Raw genomic sequence first — 13,063 nt, forward strand, 5'->3', positions numbered from 1 at the left:
TTCCAATTTGCTGGCTGAGAAATCTCAAGTAACCTTGTGTTAAAGAGTTTTTATTTTTTTGGCTGTATATGGTGGCTTACATGTGTAATCCCAGTTACTTGGGAGGTGGAGATTGGGAAAAATGCTGTCTTCACCTTAATTTATAAGCCAGGTGTGTTGGCACCCATCTGTGGCCCCTGCTATGCAAGAGGCTGTAGGTAGGAGAATTGTAGTCTGAGGCTGGCCATGGGCAAAAGTGTGAGACCCTCCCTAAAAAAATAACTAAAGCAAAAAAAGGCTGGGAGCGTGACTCAGTGGTAGAGTACCTGCCTAGTAAGTATGAGGTCCTGAGTTTGAACCTAAAGAGTTTACTAATCTATTTACATCATTCAATATGGTAGCCACTAGTTGCTGTGGCTGTTTAAATTAAAGTGAAATTGAAGTTAAAAATTAGTCTCTCACTGCGCTGGCAGAGTGTCTCATCTTAGCAATCACAAGGCCTAAAGTTCAACTATCAGTACTGCAAATTAAAAAAAAAATTAGTCCCTTACTCACATTATCTCCATTCTAAATTGTTGGACAGAGCAAACATACACTTCATGTATGGAGCATTGGTGCCTTTGTATGTGACTATGTGATAGTATTTCTGTTGGCATGGTTGGTTGTTATTTGATAGTGTTCCTCTTTTCTGGCTTCATTTGTGTATTGTTTTACCAGGCCTCGGGCCTGTTGATGGTTTGATTCAGGATATAAAATTATTAGGGCATTGCTACATTTTTAAATTGTAACACAGTTTTGGTGATGGTGGTGGTATGGGGTTTGAACTCAGGGCCTCAGACTTGCTAGACAGGCACTCTACCACTTGAGCCACTCCTGTCCTTTTTTGTGTATTAGGTATTTTTAAGATAGGATCTTGCTTTTTGCCTGACTTTCCTCTAACCACAATCCTTCTGCTCTCTCCCTCCTGAGTAGCTAGGATTATAGGTGTGAGCCACTAGTTTGTAGCTGTAATAACAGTTTTTCCAAAAGCCTTCCAAATATTTCTTCAGCTTTCTTTCAATGCATTGATATTTATGGAGAAAACAGAAAGTAGATTTTATGGATTTTTTTTTATTGTGGTAAAATTTCAAAACATGACATTTGTTATTTTAACCATTTCTTTTTCTTATTTTTGGTACTCGAGATTGAACCCATGGCCTTGTGCATGCTCGGCAAGTGCTCTACCACTTGAGCAATGTCCCTAGCTTCCATTTTAGCCGTGCAGTTCAGTGGCATTAAGTACATTTACATTATTATGTAACCCTCACCACCATCCATCACTAGATCATTTTCCTTATTAAAAAAGTATACTCATTAGACACAGTAAGCCCCCATTTCCCCTTCCCATGGCAGCAGCCATTCTGCTGTGTGTTTGAATTTGACTATTTTAGGCACCTCATGCAGAATCATGGTGTTTGTATTTTTTGTGGCAGCCTTTTCTCACTTAGCATAATGGCCTCAGGGTTCTTCCATATTGTAATGTATCAGAATTTCCTTTTTAAGGGTAAATAATGACTGTGGACTAGGCTCAAGTGGTAGAGCACCTACCTAGCAAGCTATAAGGCCCTGAGTTCAAACCTCTGTCCCTGAGAAATAAAGGGTGAATAATAGTCCATTGTATATATGCCATGTTTGTGTTTATTCAGTCATTCATGAATGGACTTACTTTACTTTTGCCTATTGTGAATAATGCTACAATGAATATGAGTGTACAGATATCTGTTGGAGTCTCTTGATACCATTATTTTGGATATATATATATATATATACACACATATTCATATATATATATATATATATATATATATATACTCAGAATTGGAATTGCTAGATTACATGGTAATTCCATGTTTTGGGGTGTTTTACTTTTCCTTCCAAACTGCCGTGTTTTCCAGATTTTATAGAATTTTAAGTTGTATTAAATTTATTAACAAATTTAAGCCAGGTATAGTGGCTTACTGCTATAATCCCAGCTACTTGGGAGACAGAGATTGGGAAGATCATGGTTTGAAGTCAGCTGGGGCAAAAAGCATGCCCCCGCTCAACAAACAAGCTGGATGTGGTGGCATACACCTGTAGTAGTGCACACCTGTGATCCCAGCTACTTGGGAGACATAGGGAGAAAGATGGTGCTCTTAGGCCAGTTCCTGACAAAAAACTGGTGACTATCTGAAAAATAAAGCTAAAAAGGACTGGGGTGCATGGCATAAGTGGTAGAGCATCTGGCTTAGCAAGCTTGAGGCCCAGAATTCAAAACCTCATACTGTCACCCCCTCCCCCCACAAAAAAAGTCTTGATCATAGGAAGTTGAGATTACTCAGACTGTTTTGCATTTCCGTAGCTTTCACCATGGTACTGGAATATTACTAGAGTTTTTTTTTAAGGTGGTGAAAATTAATTCCTGACTTAATTTTTCTTTTGTGATGTTTCCAAAATGAAACTATTAGGAAACAAGTATTTTCCACCTTTTTGGTGAGCTTTCTGTTAACAGAAATCATTAGGGTTTTACTTATTTTTTTCGCAAATCCCTACCACAGTTGTTCTTATTTTTTCTCTGTTTTCATATACTTTATGTCTCATAATAATACAATACCATTTAAACAATTATCCTCAAAGCAAGAGAATATTTTTTAGAATTGGATTTGAAAGTATACATTTTTATGAAGTATTCAGTTTATAAACACGTTATTAATTTTATAATACACATTTATGTAAGTTTTGATTCTTCAACATTGAGTTTCTATGTGCTTAATATGTACAATAAAATTTCATTTGGTTTGTTTGAATTTTTACAAAATTTGCTCAGGTAAGCAGGAACAGAGACCAGAGATGAATGGAAATACATTTTCTATGTTTTTGGCTTTCAGGAAGCCCTCACCTGGGCTACTCATTTGCTTCAGTTGAAATGACTCCCAGCTTGGCGTTTTCTGCTTTTAAAGCAGGGCTGCCTAGTATAGCTGGTAAGGCCCACAATGATGGAGTTTTCAAGAAGTGCATATTGAGTCCCTCCCAAGTGAAGTTAGTTTTATGGATCTGAATTAATCAATTATTTATTGCTGCACTAGAGTTTGAATTCAGGCACTTGAAGGCAGGTGCTCTACTACTTGAGCCATGTCCTTTTTGCTTTAGTTATTTTTCTGATAAGATCTTTCATTTTTGCCTAGGACTGGTCTCTGATGGAGATTTCCTACCTATACATCCTGAATAGGCTTACTGTTTGAGTTGGGGTGGGGGAGGGTCTCACTAACTTGCTCTTCAGGTTGGCCTTGTTCCAAGATTCTCCTGATCTTTGCCTCCTGAGTAGTTGGGATCAAGGCGTGGACCACTGGTGCTTGGCCCCAATTTATTTTTCTAAAGGGTATTCTTGAGGTTCATATTCATGTACATAGGTGATTGAAAATTTTTTTTATTTAGGTAGCAATTGTTTACACTTGTTAGGAAAAATTTTGAACAAGGTATTGTACCATTTTATGTGTAACTAGCAGCTACAAAGTTGGGTCAAAATTCATTTCATAGGTGTCATTATGATAAATGATTATTTGAAAAGGCCTGGTTCCGAAGCATTGGGATTTCCTCAAAACTAAAAAGACCAGTGTACAGTGCTGTCATTTAGTCTTATCAGTTGCTTCCTTTGAGATAAGATAGGACAATTCACATAGGCCTATGGTCCTGAAGATTTGGAGAATGTTTGAATATGTCTTCTGGAATCTGAATGACTTATGATTTGAAGAGTTGCTTTTGGCTGAGAATTTTTTCCCTCCCATGAAAGAAATATTTTTTCCTGTTGATTATTCAGTTATGGATATGACTGTGCAAATGTAGGTTAGCTGAACCTACATGGTGAGCTTTTTTCTTTTTTTTTTTTGGTTCTATACAAGTAGTTGTTTTTTTAAAATTCTATATGTAAGTGTTTAGTGTGGGAGCTTGCTGGGGCTTTATGACTATTTTGCTTTTACAACTGCTTTTGGAGGTTGAAGTCATGTACTCATCTCCTGTGATAAAAACTTTAGCTAAGCTTCCTTTCATCATGGTTTCTGTATTTTAGGCTGTCTTGCAAAACAAGTTAGTTTGAAAAGTAGTTTTGGTAATGATTGTTATCTTCTGTGTCCCTCAGCTTATATTTTTCTTAAATAATATCCCTTCAAGCCATTTTCTTTCCCATTGTACAAGAAAACCTCCAAAAAGTAATTTATTGTAATATCTATCTTTTTTTCTGATAGTATTGGAGTTTGAATTCAGGGCCTCATGCTTGTTTAGGTAGGCACTCTACCACTTGAGCCACTCCACCAGCCTTTGTTGTAAATATGTCTTTAATGTGTAAAATTCTTATAAAAGAATCACATATAAGAACTTAAGATAGTTGATTAGGGCTGGGATGTACCTCAATGGTAGAGCACTTATCTAGCATTGCAGAGGCTCTGGGTTTGATCCCCAGCACTGGGGGATAAGAGTCATTTAAAAAATTACATTTTGGGGCTGTAGGTGTGGCTCCAGTTGTAGAATACCTGCTTTGCAAGCACAAAGCCTTGATTCAAACCCCAGTCCCACAAAACACAAAACAAAACATTTTTTAGGCAGGCACCAGAGGCTCACGCTTACAATCTTAGTTACTTGGGAGGCTGAAATTGTGAGGACTGAGGTTGGAGGGCAGCATGGGCAAATAGTTTGAGAGACACCATCTCTAAAATAACCAGAGGAAAATAGACTGGAGGTGTGGCTCAAGCAGTAGAACACCTGCTTAACAAGCACGAAGCCCTGAGTTCAAACTTTCATCCCACAAAAAAGAAATTAAACTTGTGTCTAAATTAAAGTTGTTCTTTCTTTACCTGTTTTCTGCCTTGTAAAAATGATTTTTTTCTTTACTTGGGAAAGTCAGATTTTCTAGGCATTTATCACATTGTTGCTGGACATGTATCTAAAATTTGCTTTGTTTGACTGATTTATAGATCCTTTTTTTTTTTAAACAAGTTCTTTATACCCTGTGCAGATGTAGTACCTTCCCCTATAAGCTCCCCTCAATATACTATAAGTCATTGAAAGTCTTCATTTAATAAGTATATCATTCACTGATTGACATGCTTAAAAAATGGAGTAATCTGACCCTTTTGTGTTACTTTTCAGGTCTCATTGAATATCTGTATTCCAGAACCTCATTTTCTGGAATGCTAGAGCTCTTAGTCCTCTGTGAAGAATTTTAAATAATTCTGTTGAATTTAAGGAGTTTTTGTGTAGGATTAACTAGCATCTCTAATCTCCTAATTCTTGGCAGCTAACAACTCCTTTGGCTACTCTCTGTGGGTATACTTGCATTGTTGAGGCCTGGTCAGTGATTTTGGTTGATTTGGCAGATTTAGAAATGTTGATGTAGAAGTTAGTCTTGGAGCAGTAGTGCACCATTAAAGAAGAAAGGGGCAAATACTTTCTGGATCTGCTGGGAAGGATAATGGAGGACTTAGAGTATGTTAGTGAAAGGATTGCTGGGCCATAGCTTGTCCCATATTCGTCACATAGACATGGAAATAGCTTTTGAAAAGAAAAGACTTATAAAAGGCCTGTTCTGCTACTGCTTTATGAAATGGAAGATTGGAATTAGATGCTTAAATGGAAAATGTTCTCTTGTTGCAGCCTCTTTGAAATGTGCTGTTAGTGAGAGCTGCAGCTTCCTCCTGCTGACTCTGAGCCCCAGGCTTCGGTTGAGATGGTCCTTTCAGAAATGTGGAGCTTAGTCCAAGCCTGGATTTCAGTGGGTAGCACCTGGCATCTGTGGCTAGAAAGTCCTATGAAGTGTAAGTGCTTTATTCTCTCCTTGTAAAGAATCTTTTTCCTTTCTTTACTCTCTTCTCTTTTTTTCTGCACCTTAGTAGAGGGGAGGAATGGTGAGCAATGCACTAGTGTCAAGGGTACCAGGATTTGGATGCATTTTGTCTGACTCAATGACCAAAACAAGATTACTTGTTACTTTTTGGATGTCAGCAATTCTTTGTTTATTTTTTTTTTGCAGTGCTGGGAATCAAACCCAGAGCCTTGTGCCTGCTAGGCAAAACACTCAACCACTGAGTTACATCCCCAGCCCTGGATGTTACCAATTCTTAATCTCCCCTAGAATTCAAAATAAAAAATTAAATGATAAATTATGACCTCTTAACATTTAGAATTGGCAGTATCATCATGGGTTGCTTTTTTTTTTAATTGTTTTATTATTCATATGTGCATACAAGGCTTGGGTCATTTCTCCCCCCTGCCCCCACCCCCTCCCTTACCACCTACTCCGCCCCCTCCCTCTCCCCCCCCCACCCCCCTCAATACCTGGCAGAAACTATTTTGCCCTTATCTCTAATTTTGTTGAAGAGAGAGTATAAGCAATAATAGGAAGGAACAAGTGTTTTTGCTGGTTGAGATAAGGATAGCTATACAGGGAGTTGACTCACGTTAATATCCTGTGCGTGTGTGTTACCTTCTAGGTTAATTCTTTTTGATCTAACCTTTTCTCTAGTTCCTGGTCCCCTTTTCCTATTGGCCTCAGTTGCTTTTAAGGTATCTGCTTTAGTTTGTCTGCATTAAGGGCAACAAATGCTAGCTAATTTTTTAGGTGTCTTTTTTCAAAACTTTTTTTTGGTGGTGCTGGAGATAGAACCCAGGGCCTTGTACATGGGCAAGTGGTCTAACACAGAGCTACATCCCCAGATCAAATTTTATTTTATTTATTTATTTTTGTTGGAACTAGGGTTTGAACTCAGGGCTTCACATTTGCTAGGCAGGCACTCTACCATTTGAGCCACTCTGCCAGACCTGTTCTGTGTTGGATATTTTCTTCTTTTTGTTTGTTTTTGGCAGTGCTGGGGTTTAAACTCAGGCCCTTGAGCTTGCTAGGCAGGTGCTTTACCACTGAGTCACTCGCCAGCCCTTTTGTTGAATATTTTCGAGATAGGTCTTCAGAGCTATGTGCCTGGATTGGCTTTAAACCTCTATTCTATGATCTCTGGCTCCCAAGTAGCTAGGATTATAGGTGTGAGCCACTAGTGCCTGGCCCCATCCAATTTTTTTTTTTTTTTTTTGGTAGCATCGGGGCTTGAACTCAGGGCCTCAGGCTTGCTAGGCAGGCAATCTATCACTTGAGCCACTCCACCAGCCCTTGCGATTTTTAAATTAACGGTTTACTTGGTAATTTTGATACTCATTTGCTTGGTCTTTAGAGGCCTTTTTTTTTTTTTTGGTAAAACTAGGGTTTGAACTCAAGGCTTTGTGCTTGCAAAGCACGTACTCTACCACTTGAACCATGCCTCCAGTTCATCTTGTTTTAGTTATTTCAGAGATGTGGTCTTGGAGATGGGGTCTCTAAAACTATTTGCTCAGACTGTCCTTGAACCATGATCCTCCCAGTATCAACTTTCCAAGTACTAGGATTGCACTTGTAAGCCACTGGCACGCAGCTAGAGGTCACTCTTAGTTCTTATTCTAAAAGACAGCTATTTGAAAGGAGAGGCACATTTAACCAGTGGGTAAGGATAGCTTTAAAGTTGAAAAGGATGCTTGAAATTAGAACTAAGCTCTCTTTTTTTTTTTTTTTTTTTAATTCATATGTGCATACAAGGCTTGGGTCATTTCTCCCCCCTGTCCCCAACCCCTCTTTTTTCTTTTTATCACAAGAGTAATTTGGGGGTTTTTCTAAGACCAGTTCCACAGAATTGTCCTTGGTAATACATATAGCTGCCCTCTATATTTTAGCTTAGTTAGAAAGCAAACAATACTCTCCCTGTCCCCCACCCCTTAGTCAGCTTTCTGTCACTATGACAAAATAATCTGAGATAAATATTTTAAAAAGGAGGAAAAGTTGGAAGTTGGTGGCTCATGTCTATAATCCTAGCTACTTGGGAACAGAGATCAGGAGGATTGTGATTCAAAGCCAGCCCAGGCAAATAGTTTGTGAGCCCCTATCTTGAAAATACACAACAGAAAAAAGGGCTGGTTCTGTGGCTCAAGTAGAATGCCTGCCTAGCAAGTGTGAGGCCCCGAGTTCAAATCTGTTACCACTAAAGAAAAAGGAGGAAAGATTTACTTTGGTTCATGGTTTGAGTTTTCAGTCCATGGTCACTTGGCTCTGCTGTTTCTGGCCCTGTGGTCAGAGAACATTGTGGCAGGGAGTGCAGGGTGGAACAAAGCTACTCATTGCATAGTGGTTAGGAAGCAGAGAGAGGAGGAAGGGCCCGTGAACAAAATATACCCTTTAAGGATGCAATTCCTCCCCCAACTCCTACTTCCTTCAACTAGGCCCCACCTCCTGAAGTTTTCATCACATCCCAGTAGCCCATTAAGTTCTGAACTTGCCAGTGGAACTTGTCAGTTCTAAACTATAACATCCCACCAACTAGATAGTAGTAAGCATTAGAAGATAGAGATTTTATATTTGATTTACTTGCCTGGGTTTGAACACTGTTGTCTTTCAGAATTTTTTTTTTTTTTTTGGTGGCACTGGGGCTTGAACTCTGGACCTTACACTTGCTAGGCAGGTGCTCTTACCGTTTGAGCCACTGCACCAAGCCGTGTGTGTGTGTGTGTGTGTGTGTGTGTGTGTGTGTGTGTGTGTGTGTGTGTGTGATCTGCCTTCTGAGTACTAGGATTACAGGTATGTACCACTGTGCCTGGCTTGAAACTTTGAAATCTTCACATTTTAGCTGGGAAAAATATCAATCTTATTCTTACTACTAAAAACAAAAACAGAATTGCATCCTGGCAAGACCAGTACAATCCTACAAATGAGGACTTGAAAATTCTCATACTCTCAGAGCTTTTTGTGTTTTTGTAGCTGTAAAGGACTAATTTGCTTGTTCTTTTTACCTTTTTCATTCTTTTTTTAATTTAATTTTTAAATTATTATTAATTTGGGTTTTTTTGGGTATGCTGGGTTTGTGCTTAGAGCCTCACCCTTGCTAGGCAGGCGCTCCGCCACTTGAGCTAGGTTCTCAGCCCTATCTGTTGCCCTTTCTGTAGACATTTTGGATTCTGGTTTGATAGGTGTCCCCATTCTAGTTAATGCTATATACCTAGTAAAAGGATTGGCTTCATGTTTGGTGGAATAAAAAGGTGTTGTAGGCTTACGTGTATCTTACCATTTTGCTTCATATTTAACAGTTTAATATGTACTTTATAAAGTGCCTGTTATAGCTAAAGGGTTTCTCCATGCATTTGGAGAGATGCAGAGATAATTACATTTTTTGTTTATTTTTAACTTTTGAAAAAAGCTTACCTTCTTGGAAAATATAAACAAAGAGGCAGATAATTACACTAGAAGGTTCTGCACTTGAGCTGTGAGAGTCGAGGGCACCATGGTAATTAAGGTGAAATAATTTGTTTATTCCTGTTAGAGATATCTTTTGTAAGTTGGTGTGTTAGATTATATTGTTATAAAATAACTCAAATTAAAAATTTGATTTGTATTGTAAAATCAGTAATTGTGATCGCATATTTGTTTACTTTTTTTTTTTTTCCTTTAAATTTGAGGTAGTGGGAATTGAACCCTGGGCCTTGGGCATGCTAGGCAACTGCTCTACCACTGGGCTACATCCCCATCCTCCATATTAGCATTTTAAAGTAGATTATCTGGAAGAATTTTGAGGCTTCTGTAATATGCATATACCAACTGTAGGCTGTGTAGAAGTTGTGACCTGTAATCTCATCCATTTTCTGTTTATAGGAAGAAGGCTTTTTTTTTTAAACTTTTTAAATTAAAATAAATTTACTTAACCTATACTGTGTATAGCATCATGATTTTTTTTGCTTATGTATACATTTTAAGTATACATATTAAGTAATCAGTAATAACATCAAGGCATAGAAAATTCTATTCAGTGGATTTCTGAATGCCTCACCCCAGCAAATCATTGCCCCCCCCCGCCCGCCCCCCGCCGCCCCTCTCCCCAGCAACTACTATTCTAACTTATATCACCGTAGATTACTTTTGCCTGCTTTAAAAAATAAATTTTGGTGAAATTCACACAGCTAAAGCTCACTGATTTAAAGTGTAGAAGTTTTTGTATATTCATAGAGTTGTGCATCCATCACCACAATGAAGTTTAGAGCAGTTTCATCACCATGGAAGAAACCCATTCCCTTCATTCCCAACCCTAGACAATCTACTTTGTCTCTAAAAATTTGCTTGTTTTGGACATTTCACATAACTGGAATTACACAGGTTGGGTACTTGGTGACTAACTTCTTTCACTTAGTATAATGTTTTCATCATTACTTCATTCTCCCCCTTGCTCTGAGGATCAAATCAGGGTCTTGAGTGCACTAGGTATGTGCTCTATGACTGAGCTACATCTCCAGCTCACTTTATTCCTTTTAATGACTGAACAATATTCCATTCTATATATATATATACCACATTTTATCCATTCATCAGTAAACTGACATTTGAGCTACCTTCATTTTTTGGCTATTATGAATATGCTTCAATGAACATTCCTATATAAGTGTTTATGAAAGGCTGGTGGAGTAGCTCAAGTGGTAAGAGTGCCTTCCTAGCAAGCATGAGGTCCTGAGTTCAAACCCTAATGCCACCAAAAAGAGAAAAAGTGTTTAGGAATTTCTGGGTCATATAACTCTGTTTTTACCTTTTAAAGAAAGTGTCATCCTGTTTACCAAAAGCAGCTGTACCATTTTATATTTATGCCAGCAGTATATGAGGATTTGTGTTTTTCCACGTTTTTACTAACACTTGCTATCTGTCTTTTTGCTTTAGCCATCCTAGTGAATGTGAAATGATAACCTATTTTGTTGTGGTTTTGATTTGTATTTTCTGACGACTAATCGTGTATTTTAATGCTTATTTTCCATTAATATATCTTCTGCAGAGAAATGTCTACCCAAATCCTTGGTCAGTTTCAAAATTGGGTTATTTGTCTTACTGAGTACCTTCATTTTAGAAAATCTAAATCATCAAATCATTAGTTACAGAATTCTTGTTTCATTTTTTTTTCCCCCATGGTGCTAGGGATTGAATTCAGGGCCTTCTAAATACTAGCGCAAGTATTCTAGCACTGAGTTATAAACCCTAGCTCTTGGTATCCTGATTTCTGAGAATTCTGCTATAACTTTTTGCCTTTGTTTCTCTTTGTATAATGTGTACTTTTCTTCCCTTCAATATTTTTTCCTTATTTCTGTCTTTCAGAAATTAGAATGCTTGTTTGTGGAGGGGTGGGGCGGGGCGGAGGTGGGGGAGGCGGGGAACATTTTCTCTTGCCCTGATCTACTCCAGTCTTTAGCAGTTCTGTTGTCTGCTGGTCTCAGTGATCCTGGTCTTCCCTGTGGCATTCATGCATCTGACAGGTTTTGTGTAAAATATGTTTTTTTCCCCTGCACATGCACGTGTGTGTATATTGTTAGGGATTGAACCCAGGGCCTCATGCATGCTAGGACAAGGATCCAGTCAAATTTACCCCCACCCTCCTGCGGCCCCACCATGCTCAGGTTGCCTTTCTCTATAGGATTGTACCTCCAAAGGAAACTTTGCCTGGTCTCCTGTCCTACCCCCAGTTTTTCTCGATTATTTGGCAGAAGTTTGTGGAGAAGATCTTGCAGATGGTTGTGAACTCCTCTTGTGTCTAGGAGTCCCAGCACTTCTGTATGCTCATGCTAGCTCATACTTAGCCTTTATCAATTTGTTAGTAACTTTAGCAGAATTTTTATTGCCTGATTGTCTAGTGCTCTGAATCTCTTCTCTATTCAGGATTAGATGAGTTGGTGCTTACTTTGTCTCCATGGAGAGGTCTTTCCATACACATCAGTCTACTTGGTTGTCCTGGGACCTTGTAGTTTTACTTGCTTTTGTATATTGTTAACTTGAAAGTAATGCTCTTTCCATCTTTTCTTTTTGTCTTTTAGTTTGGCAATACTAGTGTTTGAATTCAGGGTGGGCTTCATGCTTGCTAGGCAGGCACTCTTCCACTTAAGCCACTCCACCAGCCCCCTTTCCTCCTTTCCACATCTTAGGTGGATGTAGAACTGCTCAGATATTTTTATTCTTCATGTATTTTTAATACCACAAGACATCATTGCTTTATATATCAATGTTCATTGAGATCTGCTCACATACTTAGCTTTTCTGTTGATCTTCATTCTTACCTGATTCTGTGCTTCCATCCAGGATTGTTATCCTTCTGCCTGAAAAACACCCTTTAGTGTTTTCTTCTTTGGGGGTCTATTAGTAACGAACTCTACTTTTTTTGGTTGGGAGGGGTGTATCTTAAAATGTCTTAATTTTGTTGTGTTTTTGGAAGGATATTTTCACTGGATATAAAATAATTATTGGTGACTATTTCAGTACTTTGAAGATAAGATTTTTAGTTTTCGTTGTTTCTGTTGAATAGTCAGCTATCATTTTAATTGTTGTTTCTTTAAAGGTAATAACATCGTTTTTCCTCTGATTTTTTGAGTCTGGTTTTTTAGCAGTGTTAGTAGATGTGCCTAGGTCTGGTTTTCTGCTCTTACTATGGCTTATAGAAATTCTTAAATCTGTGACCCTTTTCCTCATGTACTGCTAGGTTACCTAATGGTACAGTTAATATTGGAAAACCAAAATAAATGCTTGATTCTTCCCTTGTGAGACACTAAGTTTAGGTGTAATCATAATGGTAACTGTGTGATAATTTAAATCCCTTGGTGAAGCCTAATTTGTCTTGTCTTTGGTCAGGGGGAACTTCATTAAGTTGGCTCCTTATCATTTTTGAAAGAACTCTAGTGGTCTGAGATAGCTAACCTGCCGTCTAGTTTGACAAGATGTATTCTAGGCTCATCCTTGTGTATTTCCTGTTTCACTTGGTGAGTCTGCTGTTTCCTCAAGGAACACTGGTTCTGGGCTGGATTCTGGTGGCTCATGTCTGTTATCCTGGCTACTCAGGAGGCAAAGATCAGGAAGATTGTGGTCCAAAGCCAACGTGGGGAAATAGTTCATAAGACCCTATCTCGAAAATTCCCAATGCAAAACAGGGCTGGTGGAGTGGCTCAAGTGGTAGAGCACCTTCCTAGTAAGTATGAGGCCCTGAAT

General features: G+C 38.5%; 1 protein-coding gene across 2 annotated transcripts in view; it reads left to right on the forward strand.

Moving 5' to 3' along the window:
• Tnpo3 (transportin 3) overlaps positions 1–13,063 on the forward strand; it is a 76,830-nt gene that overhangs the window by 3,279 nt on the left and 60,488 nt on the right. Inside the window, exon 2 of one of the 2 annotated variants that reach the window (XM_074063514.1) lies at positions 5,644–5,804. The exons of the other annotated variant lie outside the window; for it this stretch is intronic. The gene's annotated coding sequence lies outside the window, so the exon portion shown is untranslated. The remainder of the gene's footprint in view (positions 1–5,643; positions 5,805–13,063) is intronic. 2 annotated transcript variants of the gene reach the window in all.

The sequence above is a fragment of the Castor canadensis genome, chromosome 2 (assembly GCF_047511655.1).
Source record: "Castor canadensis chromosome 2, mCasCan1.hap1v2, whole genome shotgun sequence".
Lineage (NCBI taxonomy): Eukaryota > Metazoa > Chordata > Mammalia > Rodentia > Castoridae > Castor > Castor canadensis.